Source organism: Amblyomma mixtum, chromosome 2 (assembly GCF_055824585.1).
Source record: "Amblyomma mixtum isolate Tamu chromosome 2, ASM5582458v1, whole genome shotgun sequence".
NCBI lineage: Eukaryota > Metazoa > Arthropoda > Arachnida > Ixodida > Ixodidae > Amblyomma > Amblyomma mixtum.
In genome coordinates, this window is record NC_143013.1 from 211,131,820 (window position 1) to 211,153,136 (window position 21,317).

The window sequence follows — 21,317 nt, forward strand, 5'->3', positions numbered from 1 at the left end:
CAGTGTTTTTGCCGATGTCGCGGCACAGCCCAGTCCCTGCAAAAGCACACTTATAACTTCATGCTGTGCTCGCCAAAAACACTGCACGAAAAAACCCACGCGACGACGTCCACCGCAAACAAACGCAGCTGCGCGGAGCTGAGGTAGCTGAGGGAAATGAGCGCGCGGGCCGCTGCTGCTACCATCTGCTACATTGAAGCCGACACCAGCGCCGCCGCTCGGCCTCTCGGAGAAGCACATATCGTCGACGTTCGCGGAGCCACCGCTCCGCATAGCATGTGCCGGCGAGTGAGCCCACTGCCCCCTTCTAGTGCACTGTAACGCCGTCCAGCATGTGACCGTGCGTTTTTGAAAAATGTGGCGTGAGGATGGCGTGCTTGTCGTTTGAAAAACGTAAGTGTGATCTGGAATGGTTGGTTTATGCTGAAATCAACGAAAAACGGCGCAGGGGCGACACGAATGAAGGGGCCAAGTAGCGGCGTTTCTTTGCTCCGTGTCGTCCCTTGCGATGCTCTTCGTTGGCATCCTTCGCTCACCCTCGCGTTCGCCTGTTTTTTGCAGACACTGTTGGTTGACTTTGTGTCACTGAGGACAGGCCTGCTGTGTGCGCGGATCCATCAAGCCCTAGGTACTTGCGTCTTGTTGACATCGGGGAGATGTGCGTCCCTGGGTTAACGCAGTGGCGCCAGGCGAGGACATGCATCGCGGCAAGGGAGCTTGTATGCCGTGTGAAAAGCGTTGTTTGGTGAGTAAGTGGTTTGGCTTGACTTCAGAGTTGTGTTTTATTTGAAGGGGAAGGCAGTGGTGGGGCGTTCTTCCTAATGCAGGTAAGCACAATCCTCATTGCCAAGTCGCCGCGACGCTATGCCACCCGCGAGACGCTATGCGAGACGCCAGGCCGAAACGCTAGGCCGAGACGCTATGCGTTTAGTGCTACATAGCCGAGACGCAGCACCCGAAGAGAGTACACCGAGGGAGCTGCCCAAGCAGACAAAAAAGCTCGTTCCGACGTTCTGCCAACCTACTTTGGCGCCGACCATATTTTGGCCGGGCCGACGTTCGCTGCCAAGGTTGGCCCGAGCGTGGGGATTGACACTGGCCTTAGACTGGCCGACCTGTCGGCCACTGACAATATGGCCGACTTAGGTGGCCGACCTTACCGGTCGGTTCTTAGTTGGCATGCCGAGGTTGGCGCGATGTCGGGAATTGACACTGGCCGGAGACTGGCCGACATGCCGGCCACGGACGTATGGCCAACTTTTCCATTCGGATTATGGGTGCATGCCCGGGTTAGCCTAGCATTGGGGATTGGTACTGGCCAACCTGGTCGACTGCAACCTGCTTGCAATAGTTTGAGGCCATACAACTGAGGGTTCCATACCAATGTTTATTATTCTCAAGCCCAGAAATATAGGTGGTATGCACTGACGCCCAGCCGCGGCGCTGCGGTGCGCCGCCGCCGGCTGCCATGATTGAGGTGCACGTAGCAGACGAACTCCTGCTCCGCGAGCATGTTTTCTTCGCGTGTCGCGTTCAGACTGCCGTTTGGAACCCGCGTGCATTGCAGATTCTGCCGGTAGTCGCTGGGCGCGATAGACGCGCGTAACTACGTTGTAAACTAAAGCCACTTAGACTGGACAGCTGTGCTTGTTATTTTTGCAAGTCAAGCAACCCAACATGTTTCTTGGCATTAGCGGACCATCCAAAAACGACTGGAGCATAGCACAGTCAGGTTTATATACATATCACGTACCAGTCACTTGAGATTGCTCTGCTGAAGCTAGATCTAGTTCTTAACCTTGAAATATCATTTATTGTATTCACCACAAAGAAAAGGTACTGCACATATGATGGCAGAAGAAATATGTGACAACAGAAAAACTAGTTCTTCTATAAAATATATAAAGCTGTTATAAGTTCTCATCGGTTCTTGCAGTGTTTTAGCTCGAAAAATAACAAATAATTTTGTACCTGCCACATTAGGAGGGCTGCATGTTTTCAGCCTTTAAAGGGTCCCTGAAAGGGGTGTCTGAGGTTGGCAAACAAATACTTGCATTATGTAGAGCGTAAGCCACTGAACGTTCATGCCGCGTACAATACATCACAGGCGAGTAGATAATTTATAATACATTTTCAAAAACTACCTCTCCCGAGCCTCGCGGCGACCAGCGGCGGTGAACTTCCGCCCGAATCCGTACTCATTACGTCAGTTTGTACTCTTTACGTCACAAGTGCTGGGCTATGATTGGTTCGCGGTGCCAACGTGAAATCACGCATTTAACAAACTAGAAGCTCTAGATACTTCACACTCTTACTCTTTTCGGAAACATTTCGCATTTCAGCAAGCAGAGTTGTCGTTTATATGCATGTTTACGCAGTTATTGTGTGTTCGGTGTCAGAAATTAGTACTGCACTTCCGGTTTACATTGTTGTCGTCTGCTCGTACCGCTTGTGTCACTCCGCCGGCGTCGCCGTCGAATCGAATATCGAGGTGCGGTCGTCACCGCGCTACTGATTTCTTTCGTGACCTCCGTCGCATGCTCAATCGAAATGAATCGGCCGTGCTGCGTCATTGATTGCAAAGCCAGGGACCGGCAAGATATTGCCCTTCGGCACTGTCTGCCGAAAGATGGAAGTGAGCGAGCTGTCGTCGTCGTCAGGATTCAGCGCCCGATTTCTGAACGGCGTGTCCTTAAAAACTTGGCCAACGCGCCGCACCGATCGTCGCTTGCGAACTGCCGCCCCACTACAAGCAGGGACACACGGAGCGGTGAGCATCGCTGCGCCACTCTACCCAAGCTTCGCTCACAACCGGTGTCGCAGTCGCACTTCGCCGCCGTGCAGCAATGCCTGAGCGCTGCTTGGGATGGTGTACAAATATCACAAGGCAAGATCGCCTTGTTATCAGAAATACTTCTCGAGCAGCGACAAAGCATGCCTGCTTATGTTGCGAGCTTTCGGCAACGGCACCGCTCGCGGGCGGTCCGGGCGACGAGCTCTGCTGCTGCCTGACTGCCGTGGTCGTCGCTAGGCCTATTGCCCTTTGGCATCGAAGCTGCAGCGGCCGGCGCTTCGGAAGTCGCCTGAGCTATAATAAAAGGCTTACTCTACACATCGCTTTGCAGTCAACAGCATCATCTCACAATAAAATAGTATGGTCACTTTCCGCGACTCCTTCAGCAGCGAAGCGAGCGGGCGCCAGGCGAGCCGGATCCCACGTCGGGCCAGCGGCAGCTGCGAGACGGTTGTGGCAAGAAATTTGCTCGTATCACAGTCGTTACATTTGCCAGCAGCTCAGTATTGGTCAGCGATCCTCAAAAATGACACATTTTTCACATTTCTTATCCCAGGGTTTATTATTTACGTCAAAAACACACTTTAGCTCGTTTTTATGACGCCGGCAGACGGGCTCCAGGCTGGCCGGCCGGCCGGCATGCTCGGCGTACATCACGTTCGCACAAGAAAATGCAAAACAGCCATGATACCAGAGAGGATGCTTCCTAGATTCGAGCAACGAAAATATGTCTGTGCAAAAGTGGATCTTTCGGCAACGACACCGCCTGCGGCAACGCCGCGCGACGAACTGCGCGCTGGTCCCAGGCTGCCCTAGTCGTCGCTAGGCCTATCTGGTTTCGCATTGAAACCGCAGCTGACGGCGCTTCGGAAGTCACCTGCGCTATAATAAAAGGCCTACTATTCACATCGCTTTACTGCGAACTCGTCCCATAATAAAAGATATGTTCGATTTCCACAATGCCTTCAGCAACGGAGCTAGCAGACGGTAGGCGAACCGCACCAAGTAGCAGCAGCACCAAAGCGGCTAGCTGTGGGATGAAATTTGCTTGTATCGCAGTCATCACTTTTACTAGCAACTCGGTATTGGCCAACGATCGTCAGAAATTATGCACTTTTGACATGCATCTATCCAAGGGCTTGCTATGGACGAGAACAAGCCATATTAGCGCGTTTTTCAGTCGTCGGCGGCCGGCATCAAGGCTGGCAGGCCGGTCCCGAGCGCCCTGAGCAGCGCGCTGTACGGCACCATGACGCTGCCGCTCTCCGCGCTCGTATTGGCTCCCGCTTCCCGTCGTTGCGTTTTCAGCGCGCGGCTCGTCGTTGACATCCAGCAGGTTGGACGCAGGAGACGAGCTGCGATCGGTCGTTACGACGTCGTTCACAACGGTGCGCCGCAGCGAATCGCACACACTTTTCGCACATATGTCCCCGCCTTAAGGCTGAAATCCCATTTCGGCACTCATCCGCAAAAGTCGTTCCTTCAGCTCGGGGTCCATAATACGAGAGAAGCCGCAGCGACGGTTGCGAGACAGGTGAACACAGCAGACAGCGGGAAAGCGAGCGAGCGAGCGAAAGAGCGCGTCAACCGGAAGTAAACAAACCGATCTCGTCGATGACGTATTTGTGGGCGGAGCATGGTCCCGGCCTGTAATCTTTATTTTTTTATGGTCCGCTCCGGTGTACGAGTTGAGAGGGAAAAGGCTGGTGGTCATTTTTAATAGCCATTATATCTGGTTCCACACAAGGTAGATCAAAAATTTTTGCGGTAGGATAATGGATCGTTCAATGTCTATCAATACTTCGACTTCTCCTTGCCTGCATGGACACCGTTTCAGGGACCCTTTAAACACATGTAGAAATGTTTTAGTAAATTAATATATCTGAAAAAAAAAACAATCAGGCCATTTTACAATATAAGAAAATAAGTAAACGCACGTGTACATTAGAGTACACCTCATGTCACAGCTTCATATTATGACAAATGCGCTCAACACAAACCAATCGACTGCTTTGGGCTACTCTTACTACTGTTGCAAGGTACTATACATTTAAAACCCTGCATCAGTATCAATGCAAATGAAACTATTTTCGAATTAAACAGCAGTAACAGTGCATTTTACTATGAACACAGACTGAAGGGCGAAATGGGCACTACCGGAGGAGTGAATACTTTGTTCATTCGTGGAGGTTTTGCTGAATTGATGTGAATAAAATCTAGCGCCTGAGTCATGCTTTCGAGTGTGGGAGGTATTTAGCCTTTTCTGTGCATCCCTGGGGGCTGATCCAGATGGTTGTGAGGCTTGTTGCACAGTGTGCCTTTGGGCACCTGTAACACACAAAAATGTCGCCTTAAGTAAGGCAACTTTTCAAGTACTGATTAACACCGCTTGCTCTGGCCCCTGGGTGAAGCTGCACATTGAAGCAAGCCATTTATTTACCAGGTTTATGGTGCTCCCGCATCTGCTGCTTTCCATTATTGTACCGAGGTTCACCTCTATCGCTTTCAACTAGTATGAATGGGCTTTCACCTGCAAAATCCATGACATGTACACAGCTGAGCTACATGTGTGTTACAATGAAATAATTGCATGAACATAATCCATACTGAACATTCAGAGCCAATGATAGGAGAGTAATTACCCACTGCCATTCACGCCAGTGTGCAGCTACATGCAATATAAGTTTGTAACTGAAGAAAAATGCATCCTGATCTGGCATTTCAACCTGGGACCACCACCTCACCGATGAATGATCTGAAGTGAGACAGCTGTCATTTGGTGGGGCAAGAATGAATTGACCAACAATTCAAAGTGAGCTAGAATGGTCTTTGGTGCACTGTAAGGTGGAGGAGATTTTTCATGGGGCAGTAATTACTCAATAGCATCGTCCCAAGCACATCCATAGCTACATACTTTCAACTGCGCAAAAAAACACGGACACAAGGTAGAAGGCACGACACGAGCGCAGCTGTGTCGCCTTCCGTTGGCCTGCTGGATGAGGAGATACCTTTTCTACGCAATTATCTCTGCACGAGTAGGAAGTACGGAACGTTGGCCTGACCGGATGCCACCTGTTGGTTTTTCCTTGTTTTTTTGGGGGTTTTTGTTTTGTTGAAGTAATTGACAGTGCACGCGCCAAAGTTCGTGACTGTGTTGCGTTTGTTTCTATCCGTCTGTGCCCTGGGTTTTTTTTAGCGTTTATAAGAATCTGCGCTCGTGTCGTGCCTTCTACCTTTTGTCTGCGTTTTTTTGCGCAGTTGAAAGTATGAATCCCCACCAACTCGCCCAGTTTTCCGTCCTTATTATCCATAGCTACAAGCTTTCTTTTGTAGTAAAACCTCGTTACAAGAGACTCTCAAGGGACCTGAAAAGATGTCTCTTGTAAGCAATGTCTCTTGTAACCAAAAATTCTAAAAGCACCGTGTTGATCAGTTTACTGCATATCAGCATATCAGTGCATTCACACGCATTAATAGGCAATTGTTCACGAAAGCTTAAAGAAGTTATTCATGTTAGAATGTATTTCTATGAGTGCAGAGTGTATTCCTTCCCAAATTCTGGAGGTAAAGCACTTCACTTTGGAAGCCTTCCTGTTGCTCTAATACCTTGGAAGCACTCATACATGCTCGTCACCCTCATATGCTGACATTTTCCCTCTAAAATGTCCTCATTCCTCTATGGCAATGTGCCATTTACTTGCGTGAGAATTGCACAGTCTTTAAGCTCTTCAGGAGCACATAAGATCCACATCTGCAGATACGAACTCCTCAAAAGATTCTGGCACCTCAGCATCTCTTGGATGCTCGCCCAAGCTTCATCTTCAAGTAAGCTTTCCACAGTATCCAATCCTGGGCCCTCTTACATCATGTCACCACATTTAAAGCCTGCTTGTCTGAAACGGTTTTTCACAGCTTCATTTCTCAGGCCATTCCAGACAACTGAAATCACCTGAGCAGCAATTTCACATCAATTACTATTGTACAGTCTTGCTGCCTGTCGAGCAACAGGCATTCTACGAACCTTGTTTTGTACTTTGTACAGCAACTTGACAGAGTGCGTAATGCCTTTGTCTATTGGTTGAAGGTGGGGTGTGGAGTTTGGGGGAAAAGATAACTTTGGTGGCTTTGAGCACGAGAACTTTGGTGCTTTTGGTGCTGCAAGAAGCATTGTTCACAAAGAGAAAGACATCAGGATTCTGGGCTTCCATTTTGTGATTAAATTTTAACAGCGAGGAGTTAAAAATGCTGGATGGCATTCATGCATTTTGATTTGCTTCGTAGGTGACAGTAATGCGATGCCAGTGGTTGAAACCGCGGGGTCATTTTGACTTTCCAATCATGGGGAAGCACTCCTCAGTTCCTGACATATACAACAAAAAGGACGTTGATATGGAACAGAATTTAGCTAAGGGATCTGATGTGCATCATGTACGAGTTGGCATGCTTCAGCTGCATTGCATGAGCACACCTGGGTTGTGTCTCTTCTAAATAGGGAAGATGGACCTGAAAAAGTTGTCCTTAGTAACCAAGTGCCTCTTGTAACCATGTCTCTTGTATGCAATGTTGTTAACATGGCAAACATAGGAAAACCAACCAAACCATTTTCAAGTGTCTCTTATAACCGAGCGTCTCTTGTAACAGTGTCTCTTGTAACGAGATTTAACTGTATATGCAATTATATGAATGCCAATGATTACTTCCCTATTATGCAAACCTACTGCGACTTAATTGGGAGCTTCCCTTAAACAATGGACTATTCACAACCAATGGCATTACAGAAGAGAGTGGGTCTAATTTAATATAAAAAATCAAAACTCAGTGAATGCTGTTTACATCCAAAAATCTCCAGAATGAATTCTCTGCAAAATTTTTCTAGAGCATTTCTGACGAAACCACTGTGGAGTCGACCACTTGCACCACTTGAATTGATATGCATGTTAGAAAAATTACACAATCATGTGCAAAACAGAATGTCAGATGATACAGTAAGAGGAAGTTCATTATATGCCAATTTCATCTGCATTCGTCGTCAATCGTGTAACATTTTTGTTCCTTTGAAGTTAGCACGGCAGTTAACTTTGTGCATCGAATAATGTAATCACAATGCGATAATCTCATACATTAGACCTAAGTGCCAGCATTCGCTTTCTAGCAGAACAGCAAGAATACAAAAGTTTTTTCAACCTGTTTAAAGCCATTAATACCACCAAGAAAAGTTCACTACTAAGACATTGCAATTAATACTCCATCGCACCTTCTGTTTAGCTCCTCAAGGTGCAGCTGCTATTTTCCTTGCTTTCCTTGCACCCCCGCCAGTAAGCGACAGGAACTGTTTCAAACTTCTGCAGCTTGTGATGTTTGTGTAGATGTGCATGAGACGCAGGGCTGAAATAGGTTTCTATGTTAAGGTTAAATGCAAAACATTGAAGTATACAAGAAGCAAACTGTCAAACACTCACTCTGCGTGAATGAACTATGCAGACTTGAGCTTGACATATCATCCTCACTATCAGTGAAAATCCTTTTTTTTTCGCCTGCTCCTTGACTCTTTTGCAGCATCAGAGTCTTCGGACTGCAGATGAGATGTAACCAATGCGTTCGCTAAACATTCCTTGGCTCGCACGTAGGTGCCTGGTTTCAAAAATGAAGGTCATTTGAAAGTTGAAGACAACACAACAAAAACCTTTAAGGCGACATGTAAGCTCAAGGAACTTTGAAAAATTAAGTCCTACAACCTGACATTTCAAAACTCTGCCTATCTCACCACTTGTTCCAACTTACTTCTATGAGCAGGAACTGCAACATTAACTGAGCAGAGTACTCTTGATACATAAACTCCAAAGGATTGCATGCCAGTTTGTTTTCAACTGCAATGATTTCGCTTTTAGCCGAGAATACAAACAGGTACAATGAAGCATATAATTGGCTGCTTAATATTTAAATTTTCCAACAGTGACTAGCTGAAACATCAGTTCACAGAAAATATTACTTTAGTTCTGAAAAAAAAAATTAATTTAGTGGACAAAACATCAAGGCAGTTAAACGTCAGACGACAAGCAGCACTGAAAAATAAATGCAGGTAATGACATTTGATCCTTCCACACAGTTCCCCTCTTGTCATGAAATATCTGAAGTTATATGACAAGCTGCTTACTTTTGGTAGACAGAATCCTAGCTGGCTACTGCTTCCAGCCATCCTCCACATCTGCTCTAATCTGTACCATGCGGCCAACTTCATTTTTCTTCGTTGTTGGAGGCCAGAAACAAACTGTTCCAGCCCCAGCTTCCTCGACCCAGTTTGTAGGAACGACATACGAGCTTCCCTCCTCTACAAATTACACAATGTGAAACCTGCAAAATTTCAAAACCAACAACTGCAGAACCTCCTTGAACAAATGGCAACTCAATGTCAAAGCACATACTTGGCAAACTTCAGATTAAAAAATGAAACACTAATTAAAGAAAAAATGCAGCAGGACGTGCGCCCCATTGACAGCTCCCAGCTTAAGAGTGATGGAACAAAGGACAGAAAACATATCTCCTCTTGTATGGAAAAAGCTGCCCTTTGCAAACAATGCCTGCAAATGAAAATGTCTCAAAGCAACCAGCAGAAGATGATAGAACAAATATTCACAGCAACGATGACCTGCAGGGGCAATTTGCTGCACGCATGCAGCAATCGCCGTGCATGCGTGCAGCGTTTATTCACCCATATATTTGTGCTGTGACATTGTTCGTCGTCACTTTGTCGGAATTATGTTTGTAGCACATTTTGCTGTCTTGCTAAACACATTGTTAGGTCCACAGCCATTTTCACACTTTGGTAGCTCGTCGAATTCTGGCAAGCTTTCAGCAGGCTTTCAGCAACGGTATGCTGCACAAGATCCCTGTGATTAGCCATCTGCAGCTGCAGCATACCGTTTAGCCTGCAACAGTCTCTTCTTTACTACTCGGTATGTAGTACCGTAGTCCTTCAATGTTTTTATGGTCATGAAACTTCTCCATACTGCAATGGTTCATATGTTGACCGTGCCTTTCACGAGGCGGTGCTACGAGTCCTGTGGGGGCAACGATGCGAGCAAGCGAGCGCCTCTATGGCCATGAGTCTACGGGCAGAATCGGATGCTGGCGGTGTGGCAGCAACTATTTTCTCTTCTGACTTTGCCTTCGTCTGCAAAACAAGTAGAGTGCACATGACACGCAAGCCTGTGATGCCGAATACTTGCTGCGTGACGGGTTGCCGCGCCGGCTGTGGAGGTACGCAGGAATAGGCCTCGCTGTTCTGTCTGCTGAGCGACGCCAAACAGCATAAAATAATGAAGCGGGCAGTATCCAGACAGGAAGGCGGTGGATTTAGCCTTGACTCTAAGCATGTCTGTGTCTGGGAGAGGCATTTTGCCCCACGGATTAGGTCTCAGGAATTTGTGATCAACGAAGCAGCAGTGTAGCTGCAACGCGAGAAACAAACTCAGGCCCGGCGCCGTCCCACAGATAGTCGAAGATCTACCAGCGTACATTAGCACGAACCTGTCACAGTGTTGCATTTTCAGACAGCTGTACACATCAATGTGCCTATGTATTTTGGTGCGAAAACACTACTTCACGGGGTCAAACCCAACCAAGAATCTTGTGGTGTCCCTGACTTTGAGGGTGCAGAAATAAAATAAATATTGCCGCGACTGGGTTTCGAACCCCCGTCGGCACAAACAGATCAGCTTCGCTGGCCACTGCACGACAGCACTATGCTATCGCAGCAGTCGACACATCTTGCCCAAATAAGTGAAGAGAAAGCCCGGACTGGAGACAGGAGGCAAGGTTGGGAGAGTAGGGAGGGGGTGGACGGCCGACAGCCTTCCAATCCTGTCAAGAAAGAAACATCACGGAGCATCCTTTGTTGTTAGTCACCCCGGCCCTGTCTATGGCGCTGGGTTCATGGGGGGGACGGCGCCGTCAAAATGCGTGGCTGTGGGTAGCCCCCAGCAAAGCAATAATTGCGTGCAAGCTTCCGCTGCCTGTGTGCTTAACGTGGTTCTGATAGGTAGCACCCAAACTCGGTACTGGGTGAGTGGAACGGGAGATTGAAACGCGTTTTCTTCTGATATTTTCATTTTGAATTTTCAAAGCAAAATAACTGTCTTGAAAGATGGCGCTCGCTGCCGCGAGCAGCTGACTCACGGCAGTAATTTACGGGGGTGTGTTGATAATGCGAGGAAAAAAAAAATTCCATTTTTTGATAGCCAGTGTGGGGGGGGCACAAGCATTATGCGAGTAAATATGGTATGTATATGTGCATGCTCATTGTGCACTTGTATGCACACTGTACACATGTATGCACATTGTACACATGTATGCACTCGTGTACATTAGTGTACCAAGTGAGCTACATGCAGTGGGTACTCAACTGCTTTTCATCTATTGGTAGGGTGCAGTGAGTGCTCTGTCATGCGTGTCTACCTGTCGAGAAGCAGACGGGACATAAAGCTCGTCTGCTCGATGCATAGATTCTCACCATTGTTCGGTTGCAGGTGTGTGCACTGTCCCACTACCACAAGACTGTCGATTGTTTGCGATCAGTCCCAGTGTCCTGTAGGCATCTCAGGATGCAGCTGGGTGAAAACGGTGCAGCTTAAGAGCAGGTGTTTGCAGTGTTTCAACTGCACCGCAGTTGTGGCGGCTGTCTTTCCTTGGGCCCCGCAGAGCTGACGTGCACTCAGAGTCACCGCATGCTGGCAACATGCCAGGGAGCGTGCACCAATAGGAGAGGCGTGGTGCGTCCTCGTCATGTGGTGCATGGGACCGGGTGCCGTAGATGGTGGTGATGTGAGTTACAGTGCACATGTCCTCCAGCGCGAGTGGGAGGTTGCTAGGAAGCAGGGGGCGTGTGTTGGAAGTAAGTTTGTTGGTACACTCGCTGCCCGTGATGACACAGTGACCACTCGTTGTGGACGAATTGTACATTCATATGACAGCTCGCTTTGCCACGCAACGCTGTGCAGTTTGCTTTCGGAGGAAGCACATTTTATTGAAGCTAGTGATAATTGCCTGGAATCATCTTTGCCAGTGCTGTGCTATCTGAAATTTCCTAACTCTCATGACACAGTGCGCACAATCTCACTTTTTGTTCTCTCACTTGAAACCATGTATAGCAGGTGAAGCATGATCCACATTTGCTGTAAAGCAAGGCTCGTATCTTCAGAGCTGCTTCATTGCCTTCTTCTGGGTAGGCGCAGTTCTTGTTTTGCTGGAAGGCAGTGCATCCCTTGCATTGTGAGCTTTGCTCCCTGGCCACTATTTTTAACTAGTGAAGAGCTCTAAAGGCAATGAGGTGTCAGTGGAGGAGGCATGGCGTCTCCATTCTTAAAGGGACTATGCAAAGAATTAAAAGCCGCTTGTAAATGTTAGAAGTGATGCTCAGAAGCATTCACACCAAGTATTAGTCTTCTGAATTGAGCCGGCAATTTATTATGAATTTTTAAAAATCGTGTTTTTTAAAATTTGCGGGCCGTTTGGTGTCTTCGTAGGGACCCATTTTGAAACCAAAATCGGGAAAACAGACGTCACTAGTTCCATGACGTCGGCAGGCCACCACATGCTGCCATTCGCTCGAGCCGCGGCAGCTACGACGTCACGGGCACACTTCCAGTAGCGGTGAAAATCGTCTGCTCGAGCCGCCGCACGACCCCCTCGGGCAAGCGCGAGCCAGGGTATTGCCTTCACACGTATGGTTTTAATTTACCTCTGCTGCCTCTTTCTGTCGCGAGTTTGGGAGCCACTCGCAGTGCCTTTTTCGACCGCCCAAGATGAATACGCCTTGCTGTGTCGTCGGCTGCAAACCCAGTGACTGGCGAGGTGTTGAACTCAGGCATGTTATTCCTAGAGACATGCGTGAGCGAGCAGCCTGGATGGAGCGCGTCGGACTGCCAGTGTCGCACGCCCCCCGAAGACTCGCGTGTTTGCGGTCGACACTTCGCACCTGACACTTACTACTATAACCCAGCGCTCGTTCGACAGTCAGGCATGAATGTCAAGCACCTGAAGCTTCGACCGACGAGCGCCGCAATCCAAGAAAGTGGAGAGACGCTGCTCAGGCACGCTGCTCCTCGGGAGTTAGGTGCGACAACTGGAAGTCGTAAACCGAACGTCAGCGAATGACGTATTCATGGGCGGAGCCCAGTCCCGGAGCTGTTTTCTTAATTTTTTTATGGTGCTCCGCGCGTACGAGTTGAGGGGGGAGAGGAGGAGCGTGATTTTTAATCGTCTATAACTTTGTTGTTATTGATGCTAGCTCAAAAATTCTTGCGCTGGGGTGACGAGTGATGGATTGCCTATCTCTCTTCTGCTTTACATAGTCTCAATTAATTTACTGCATAGTCCCTTTAAGTTGTATTTGACTGATTGTACATATGCAGACAGGTGATTCATTGATGCATATTTTTTTGGAACATTAGATATGTGTACTTAGCAGCATTCTCTTAATTTTTTTTTCAATACCTGTTCAGGAGCCCAACAGAAAAGAAAAATTTACTTTTTTTTAGTGGCTGTGCATCAGAAGCATGCACTGGATAGCAACACATTTCTCATGTCGTAGCTATACTGTGCCTGTGATAGGATGCATCTGAATGACACTTTTGTCTTCTTATTTTTTGGCGAAGGCACTGGCCTGTGAGCCCAAAAAAATAAAAAGGCTCAAATTTCGAGCGTAATTAGTTACAGTAACACTGGCTTGGTTGCTCTAAGGTGGTGGCTGGGGAGCCATTTTTGTGCAAACACGATTCTGTTTAGCTGGGACTGAGGTTGCGCCCAGCACACCAGAATGATGAGGCTTTTCTGAGGCATAGTTTTCTGTGCTTTGTCTATTGGTAACCTCTGAACTTAGTTGATATTTCTCCAGAACAACTGGAAGGATTTCCAGGGAAAAAGCTGCTTTCGCAGCTTGACTGGGCCCGGAAAACCGTTAGATAGCAGTGGCTTCGGCATATAAGGTGATGGAAATAAACATAAGATACAACAAAAGAACAAAAGTTCACACTATAGAATACAAACAATGAAATACACTGAATGAATACAATTGTGTGGTTAAAGCAATAGCTCCTAGGCTCGTCTAGTGCAAAATGATACGTAATCAAGAAATGCACATGTAATAGAATCGCAAAGATTTACTTAATTTTCACTGATACATATTTTGAACATATATACATACATTAAAGCAGAATATGCACATGAAGTTGTATGAAATGATCAAAATTTTAGAGAAATGCACAAAATTATCTCTAGATCATAGTGCACCTAGAGAATCAGAAGCAATGAATCTGGAAAAAATACACCACATATCAACAAAATACCGTCGCAATTGTTTGAATCTAAAATTTGTTGTGTGTTTATATTTGTTGAGTACATGCGGAAGATTGTGTTGCAGTGTTTGGAGTTTATAATTAGTCCTAAAATGAGGAACAAACCAAGTATCCGTGCTGCAGGTATTAGCAGAGGTAGGTTTAGTTTTTAAGGACCCATGCAACCTTTCACTTCTTTTTACAAGTTATCATTTTGATGAATACCCTTGCCACCATGGAGCTGCAAGTAATCGGTGCCCTTGTAGGCTTATGCCTAAGGAACGAAGGAACGAGCAGTCAGATCTTGGCAAGAATAGCACTGCTTGCCGTAGCATCATGTGCCACAGCCCTGTGCAGTCTTCATTTTCTTTCTCGCGCGGGCATGCCTTGGCGGTACGCTTTCCAGAGGCGGGCGCTACAGGGCACCCCCCCTAGACGTCAAGTCGAAACCGCACCGAAGGCCGGCGGCGCAGGCAGGGAAGAGAAGAGTCGGAGGCCGCGGATGGGGGGCTGCCAATGGAGGGCGCCACTGCGAGGCACTCAAGCGAGGTCTCCATGTAGGCCGGCTTGGGGCGGTCCATACTTACTGTCTCTTCGCGGCCATTTTGGTGGAGGGTGGCAGTTTTGAGGGTGCGGTGAAGGATGTGGAATGGTCCGTTGTAAGCCGGGGTGAGCGGCGCTCGGATAACATTGCAGCGAACGAAAACGTGGGTGGAAGTGGCGAGGTCCGGGTGAACAAAGATGGTGTGGCGGCCGTGAGGGTGAGGCGGAATAGGGCGGAGGTCTTTAACAGAGTCAACCAGATGCTGCAGGAACTCTTCCGGCTGGGCAGGTAGCTACTCTGATGTGATGAAGTCTCCGGGTAGATGCAGTGAGCTATCGTACACCAGCTCCGCTGCAGAGCACTGCAGGTCAGCTCGGGGAACGGCCCATAAACCCAGGAGCACAAGGGGCACAAGAAGATAAAATGCGGCCATTAAATGCGTACTTTTCCGTGGCATTACAGGCATTGCTTTCCTTATCATTCATATGTGTTGACAGCAAGTAGCGCTACTCACAGGAGTGAGTAGGAAGATGAGACATGCACAGTGACACTGATACATCACTTGATGGAAAAACACTAAAAGGGCCCACAGAACCAGAAATGAATTCTATTAATGTGTATTATTGGGCTTGTTGGTTCAATGTGTCAACAAGTGTTGGTTAGCAGGCTTGCAGTGTGTTCACATTCACTGCATGTGCTTCAAAGCGAGGTCACATAGTTCCGTTCTAGGATGGGTGATCCCATGGCCTTGTTTGGAGTGCATGTAGGATTTTCTGTGCTCTCAAATGTGACCCACTCAGAAATGGCATGCGGCACACAATTATGTTCCTGTGGCTGTATGTAGTGGTGCGTACTCGGCTGCTATTGGCAAGTGTTGAATTTGCTACGAAATGTGTTCTTCATTCCTCGTATTACTTTCTGAATGGAACTGGAACTTGTTTATTATTATTAATTTTGCTTTTTCCTCTCTATCTGTAATTGTCTAAAGCTGGTTTGACACATGCATTGTTCTTTTTCCAGTATTGTCCATTCCTTTTCGGTATTTTTGTTATGCGCTTTCATGCCTACATTTGTGCACACGATTTGCTGTCTCCTAATCCGTGGCATGGGGGCACAGCCACAGATACAGTGATAAGTTTCGACATTTAGTGTTACTGCTGTGTTTTTACTTTTTGCACCAAGCATTAAAGCAGTCCTTAAAAGTAACGAAATTGAGTGTGCCATTTAGACGAGTATTAATTGGCTGTCTGAGTTTAGTCAGCTGCAGCTGTGTTGGGCATTGTTTGGTTGCAGCTGGGAAATATATACTGCTCTCTCCTCGCTACGCAGATGTCTCTGCTTTTAGTGTAAAAAGTTCACCTATATTTTGGTGGCCCATTATATAATAATAGTAATCATATTAAGAATACTTTATATTGTGGTGGCCCATTTTATAATAATAATCATTGTAATAATAATACTTTATTGCCATCATATTTCATTACAAAGCTCAGCAGGAACGTCTAAGCCACAAGCGGCTTGTAGGACTTGGCCCGGCAAGTTGGCACAGCAATACACAGGTTTTTATTGTATTTGAAATACAATAAATAAAATCGAAGTAACATAAAAAGGGTTCCCTGTTTCCGACAGGTAAAGTGAAAGAAGAGGGACTCACAGCAATTAACGTGAAAGAAAAGACACCCCCGACAATTAAATCCTGTGGAAAAGGTTTCTATGAAACACACCTGTCAGTGAAAACCTGGCGTGAAGGTTCAAATCAAATGAAGTAGGTTTTTTGACGTGGCTATAGATGTGGCAGAAAAAATTTAATCCGGCAAGTCATTGAACACTTTCGGCACATACATGCAACGTCTTGCCTCGCCGTATCTAGTGCTTGATCGTGGAACAGAAAAACGGGAGGCGTAACGCAACATATGCTGCGAAAATATGCTCAGCTTTAAAATCAGATTGCCAAAAATGTCGTAGTACAACTGTATGGATAAGTTCATGAAAATGAGGAAATCCAGGCTTTTTAAAAATGTTATCCGATGAGACCAATGACGAATTGTACGCTACACTCTTAAGAATACTTTTCAAAAGCGAATCAACATGGTTATGCCAAGGACGTGGACAAAAAGCAAATACTATAATCCCATAACAAAGTATGCCGTAAGCAAGTGCATGCGCAACCATTTTCTTCACTGGGAAGAGAACTGTACTTCTGCTACTTTTGCAGTGATAACGCAACCAAGCAACACTCCTAAGTCGATTACAAACATGTCCCGAATGAGTCTCCCAAGACATGCTGGATTCAAAGAACACACCCATGTATTTTATTGAGGGGACGTACTCTGCTGGAGAGCAACAACATGGTGAATGGCGATTGCTATGGAGAAAAACTGGACAGTCAATCTCCGTGGTCTTCAAAGGGTTTCTAATCAGTTTGGTCTTTGAGGAGTTCAATTCAAGCGAATTCAGTGTAAACCATTTCATCGCTTTGTTGGCGTTATTTTGCAACATTGTGATTGTTGTGTTGTAGCATAAATGACTAGAAAGAAGAACGGTGTCATCAGCGTATTCCTGCAGTTGGATGCAATACGAGCAAAATCATTGACAGATAAGTTAAAAAGCAGTTAAAAAAATATGAACCTTGCGGAACACCAGTGTGTATGGGCACTTTTTCATTATTTGAGATATTTGAGACATATGTCCATTGTCATACTAGTGGAAGTTGTACACTTTTTCCTGGTGCATATCAGTCAAACCGCCTTGGGACAGGGTTACTGTCCTCACGCGTGGTGCCAATGTAGATGTAGCTATCTTGCTGTTGCATAGTGGCTTATATGGTCACTGTTGCATATGGTCATTGCAGAATGGGTTTGCATTTCAGCAAACGCGCACAACCTTTTCTATGACACAAACCTGATTATTGAAGGCAGCATTCCACACGTACATTAAACATAAGGCCAGCCCAGAGTGTGTGGTGCTTGGAGTACCTTTTACCTGTAATGTTTTGAATGCATCAGACTCCAATTTTGAGCTGCAGTTAACTGCATTTCTCTGCGATTTGATGTGTAATAAATCACTGTGCAGTCTGTTACATTTCTTTGATGCAGTTCGATATATGACACACATGGATACTGCCGTGGGAGCAGAAGCCTTAGTATTGTTGAGTGGAGAATGTGTTCGACAGGTTTCTTCCGACTCTACCTCGCTCCTCCCAACGCAGCTGAACCTGCACAAAAATGCTGATTACACAAGAATTCATTAACATTGTATACAACGCTGCGACAACTTTGCTGCTATCAGGATGCGGCCCCTCGTCTTGGCATCTCTGATCTCTCTCTGCTCTCCCACATTCATTAATTTCCTCCTCCTCTCAGGGTCCTCCTCTCCATCCTGCTGTAGTTCGCCCTCCCGTATCTGTTGTTGTTTAGCGGATTCCTTGTGAAGTCATTGTCCTAGCTGTTTCCCGGAATCAGGCAGCTGTTACGGAGGCATCTGCCGCTCCAAAGTGCGGACTGTGGTCCATTCAGGTGACACGCTCCCCTGTGGGGAGAACTTCACAGGGGCTATCGTCTTGCCTCTGCTGCCAGCAGTCTCTCCGTTGCTGACCTGCTGGCTCCTCGGCCTGTGCACACAGTTGGGGCTCGCGCACACTCAAATCTGCAACGTCCCTGTAGCTGCCATTTGCCTTCGGCCCTCTGGCATTTTCCAGGCGCCGGCTGTCGGTCGCCCCGTATGCCGTTTGAAGGCATGTCTCATCCGTCGTCGCCTGAGCCGCATGAACCACCCCACAGACACATACATCCTGGTCGTTTCACTAGCGCCGAGGGGTGAACCAGTGAACATGACTGACTGTGTTCCTGATTTCAGCCACCACACAGCTTGTCAGGGCCTTCCAATTTCTTGCACCCCGGTCGCTTCACTTGTGCCCAGGAGGAGGCAAACCAATTCACATGACTGACAGCGTTCCTGATCTCAGCCACCACACAGCTTGTCAGGACCTTCCAGTCTCTTAAACCCCAGTTGTTTCACTCGTGCCTGGGGGTGAACCAATGGACACAACTGACAGTGTTCCTGATTTCAGCCACCACTAAGCTCGCTAGGACTTTCCAGTTTCTGCAGGGGTTCGGAACCTTGTTGGAAAGCGTGTGCGTTTCTTTAAACTTGCAGAGGGGTAGCGGCACGAAAGCACATGCTATATGGTGGTTTTGTTTTTGCCCCTTGCCACTCACAGGAAAAGCAAATGTGCCTCCGGCGTCAGGGGGTCTCGCCAAGATGGCGCCGGTGTGTCAATGACTGTAGACATTGCCCCTCTGCACCGTGCGTGCGGAGGCCTCCTTTTACAATAGAAAACAGCTTTAGTGGGTGCAGACCTCATGCATTTCAGTACTCAGAGAATTGAGCAGGGGCCTTGTAGGTGGCTTGCTTGGGCTGATCAGATGTTCCTTGTGATTGGTGAAGAATGATGGCGCGATGGCCGGTGATGTGTAAGGCAGTTAGAGAAGAGCACCTTGCCTCTTCGTACGCTCGCATGGCAACATGTTGCTGGTTAGGGCAGGTAACTTTGGACTTGACAAAAATGGTTTATTTATGATGGAAGACAGGCTAGCTGGCAGTTCAAAAAGGCAGTTTGGAAGCAGCTGAGACCAAGACTCTGTGCACTGTTCCCTTTGTTCACCGGTGACTGTAGGGTCCTCGGTACTTCACTTTAGCTGAGGCAGTGTGAGCTCTGTATGTTCTTACATCATGGTCTCCTCAGTGCTCTTGCTTGGCTGAAATTCTAAATCCTGTGTTGCGTTTTGATCGTGTTGAGCAGTCTCGGCTTCTGCTTGTACTATCCTAATGCTGAGGTCAGTGCGTCACTTTGCTCTTTTTTGAGGGCCTCGAAAACATCAGGGTTCAATAGAGCATTGACCGCTCCAACTAAGTCATATGTAACTGCACACAAATTCTCTGGTTGCTATTTTGCACCGCCATCTTCTGAGGGCAAACTCAGTGGCACATAAGAGAGCTCTGCCGATACTGTATGCCCAAATGCGCCCCATAAGCGCACCGTCTTACTTCCCTGCCTTCAGACTTCCTCCGGGACGGCGTTCCGTTTCATCTATGCGAAATCTGCACATGAATCAAGGCATGCTTTGAACTCATCTATGTGAAATCTGCACATGAATCGAGGCATGCATCGAGGCATGCAGCCAAAAGGCTCCTTAGCTTTTAACCACTTATCTAATGCCTCCTGTTGGAGAGCACAGTTTCTCACTTCTGTTGATATTAAGCTGATAAGGACAGATACATCAGATGTTCTGAGCCAAAAGGCTCCTTAGCTTTTAACCACTTATCTAATGCCTCCTGTTGGAGAGCGCAGTTGTGCACTTCTGTTGATACTAAGCTGATAAGGACAGATACATCAAATATTTTAAGCCAAAAGGCTCCTTAGCTTTTAACCACTTATCTAATACCTCCTGTTGGAGAGTGTAGTTGTGCACTTCTGTTGATACTAAGCTGATAAGGACAGATACATCAAATACTTTAAGCCAAAAGGCTCCTTAGCTTTTAACCACTTATCTAATGCCTCCTGTTGGAGAGCGCAGTTGTGCACTTCTGTTGATACTAAGCTGATAAGGACAGATACATCAAATATTCTTAGCCAAAAGGCTGAGAAGCGACCAAACCTAAACCATACTTCTGTTGATATAATTTGCTTAGTATGGTCTGCCACCATGAGGGCCCTAATGTCATCTAAAGTTCTAATTTCCTGGCTCCACAAGTAGTAGTCCAGTCATACATCTAATCTGGTGACAAACTGCCCCCAGCTTTGCAAGCGTAAAGCTTCCGCTCGTGCTCTTCATTCGGCCATCGGTTCCAGCTCTCTGAGCTCTAGGTCATGAATTTCATCAAAAGTCATGACTGTGTTGGCTGATGGGTTAGTAACTTGTGCTCGGGCTTTTTTCTTCAGGAAAGGCATTATGATCGATCCCGTGGCATCTGTGGGGATTTCAGAGCTGCTATGTGCCTGAATGAGGTAGTGCAGTTGTTGCATTGGCGCGATGACCGCCCTTGAATCATCCACATGGATGCATTCCTTCTCAGTCATTCTGTTCTAAAGTTTTTGAAGCAATGGCCAATACAAAGAAAATTTACATACAAAGAAAATTGTAAATTTTCTTTTATTCACTTATTTACATATGCACTCACTATAACATGAGTGAGCTGTAACGCCATACCAAATGAAAGTCGAAATAATTTCTTGAGGTACAATACAAAAGTACACCTCAAAAGAGCACTTAAGATTCACAAAACTTATCTGCGGTAAAAAAATTCTACATGAAATGTAGGTTATGGTTTACAATGTTTTGCTGACTTTATCAGAAGTGAGATGACTGCTCTTTTCGATATAACTTTGGCCAGCGTTAAAAAATATTTTTTCACAGGGTGCACTTGTCGCGGTAATAGAAAGCCTTTTTAAAGCCAGTGCATACTAGTTCGGTTAGGTGAATTTTCTACTTTCCCACTACTTCAGTGGATCATTAATACGGTTCGAGTATGGCTCGTACACAGGTACTTATCTACCTCAATGACGGCCTGAGATGTATGGTCTTTTTTCTTAGAGGGTACTCAAACTCTGGTCAATCTCATCCCATCCTGAAGAGGTCTGAACAAGCGT

At 46.7% G+C, this 21,317-nt stretch overlaps 1 long non-coding RNA gene across 4 annotated transcripts in view; it reads left to right on the plus strand.

Moving 5' to 3' along the window:
• Nucleotides 1-289: 289 nt before the first annotated feature.
• The window catches only part of LOC149362450 (uncharacterized), a 103,444-nt gene continuing 82,416 nt past the window's right edge, over nucleotides 290-21,317 (plus strand). For all 4 annotated transcript variants that reach the window (XR_016289000.1, XR_016289002.1, XR_016288998.1 and 1 more), the window contains exons 1-2: nucleotides 290-393; nucleotides 562-745. This is a non-coding gene — a long non-coding RNA (uncharacterized LOC149362450). The remainder of the gene's footprint in view (nucleotides 394-561; nucleotides 746-21,317) is intronic.